Source organism: Pundamilia nyererei, unplaced genomic scaffold (assembly GCF_000239375.1).
Source record: "Pundamilia nyererei isolate P.nyererei 1_Seehausen unplaced genomic scaffold, PunNye1.0 scaffold01118, whole genome shotgun sequence".
In the NCBI taxonomy this organism is placed as follows: Eukaryota; Metazoa; Chordata; class Actinopteri; order Cichliformes; family Cichlidae; genus Pundamilia; species Pundamilia nyererei.
Window position 1 is genome coordinate 1 of NW_005188519.1, and position 2366 is coordinate 2366.

At 41.6% G+C, this 2366-nt stretch overlaps 1 pseudogene; it reads left to right on the top strand.

The window, feature by feature from the left end:
• Positions 1–1420: 1420 nt before the first annotated feature.
• LOC102196716 (desumoylating isopeptidase 2 pseudogene) lies at positions 1421–2360 on the top strand (annotated as a pseudogene).
• Positions 2361–2366: the final 6 nt, after the last annotated feature.

Here is a 2366-nt window from a genome sequence, read left to right on the forward strand (position 1 = left end):
AGTGTTGGCATAGTCACTTATTTTATATAAGCTCTAGCACTTCACTTGCCTAATGACACAACTCACTGGTGATATGGAAATTCAGAAAATACTATAATATAATATGTGGAAGTAAACTTTGCAACTTTTTATTTGTTAGCTCTTTTCTCTCTCCTCGTGTCCCTCACTCTCTTCCCCGTGGAAGCTTATTTCCACCGCTGAAACAAAAGCCCTACATAATCCTGCCAGTCAAAAGTTTGACTTGACTTGCAATTTCAACTTATTCTTTTCAATTTCCAGTTATTTTACCAGACGTTTAAGTTTATAAGTTGACATTTTTAGATACTTAACTCAAATTTTAAGATGATCTAAATGTTCTGGATAACATCCTGAAATTTTGACTTAAGGATGGCAAAAATGTGTTTTTCAGTGGCAGAAGCTCCCATACTTCCCTCTCAAGGTATTTTCCTGTTAAAAGGACTTCGGTTCATTCTTTCTTCTATAATGTAAAGCTATTCGAGTCCGATTTTGTTTTGAACTGGGGCTTCATACATAAGTTGAATTTAAGTAAACCTTTGATTTTTCTGTCAGTCTAGTAACTAATGATTTGTATTGGTATTGTATTACCCAGCGATCCCCAACCTCCGGGCCATAGACCGGTAGCGGGCTGCAAGAGTTGAGCGGGTGTGAAATGTATGGTTTTCGGGATAATAGGATAATCTTTTTTTATCGGTGTTATCTTTAACTTGATTTCCCTGGGTCTTTTCATGTTGTGTTATGAATAAATCTTTTTTTGGTACCGGTACTGGTTTTATTTTGTTGTGTTTATCCGCAACACCTTAAAGGCCGGTCCATGAAAATATTGTCAGACATAAACCGGTCCTTTGCACAAAAAAGGTTAGGGACCAGTGGTATTGACTACTAATTAAAATACACCAGTTATGGTCAGTTATTTGTAGTCTTGGATATAAAAATAGTAGGGTTGCATGACTCGCAGATCAGTTTAACCCTCGTTTGTCATGTACTGGGTCTTTGTGCAGATCCTCAGTTCATCTTCTGTCTGAGAGGAGTCATTGTAGTTCCCTTCCACCTCCCTTTAAGCAAACTTCATTCTGTCCCTAACAATAAAAAGACTTCAATAGTAGGTGGATGGAGCTTTTGTCTCTGAAACGACTTCTTTGATTTAATTTTATTGTACTTTGTATCATTTGCCGTTGTGGCTGTATTGCATGGCTTGATGACGTTGCAGAAAGGGGTCTGCGCTGTTTTTGTGTGAATATAGTTCATTACGTACCACAAACCTGCAAACCATAACAAAACATGTAAATGATAGGCACTAAACACGACTTATTACTTTTTCCCTTGATTTTGACGACTTGCATGGAGTTGAAAAATGTAATATTATTCATTCACTTAAAAAAGAATATACATTTACTTTAAGGAGTCACTTCTTGTGTACTGAACTTACTAAAACGTTCCCTTCTTGTCTTTCTTCTCAGATCCTGTGTGGCAGGGAGATCCCTCGCTGGGTCAATCGCCTGGCCTACTTCAGCTCCTGCGTGCCATTCCTCCAGAGCTGCCTGCCCAAAGAGTGGCTGACCCCAGCTGCCTTACAGTCCAGTGTGAGCCAGGAGCTCCACGGAGGCGAACTGGAGGAGGCAGAGGATGCCGCCGCCACAGCCTCCCTGGCCTCCATGTCACCCTGCTCACCTTCTTCGTCCTCCAGCCCATCCTCCTCCTTGCCTCGTCACTCTCGCCACCAGCCCCGCAGGTAGAGGCTGCATGGCATGCTGAGAAACTCTGGGCTGGACTTGTTACATTGGCAGCCAGGTAACAGAAAACCTGCTGCAGTTGATGGATCTATCTACAGCCAAAGGTCCTGTCAGACTTATCCTCGCACATGGTGGGGTGTCAGCCAAACACTTGAAGAAGTCCTGAGCAGTGAAATGTTTTTTTTCCTGCCGAAGAAAGGAGCTCTTATTGCTGACAAAGACGGGAAACCTGTGGTCATCGCTCTCATCAATCTGAGATTTTAACTTTTTCACATCGAATATGTTTTCATTATTTTACCTGCCAAATTCCTTCATGTGTTTACCAGCCACATCCAAACTATACCAGTGCTTTATTTATCAGTGGTATTGATCCTCACCAAAAGGGTATGATTTAGGTTTGTTAAGGCTTATGGCTGTGTTAAAAATGTCAGAGGACTGCTACAAGAATTAAAAGTGCTGGATGCTCTGCCTTATACTTTTAAGTACAGCAGGTCTGTGAGGGGATTTTATTGTCTTGAGCGACCTCCCAGTTATTGGTGGTTTTAAATGTCCAGGAGCTGAGCGCTGATATCATTTGATCTGTGGCTGGTAAATGTTTCCACTGCCGCCTGCTGT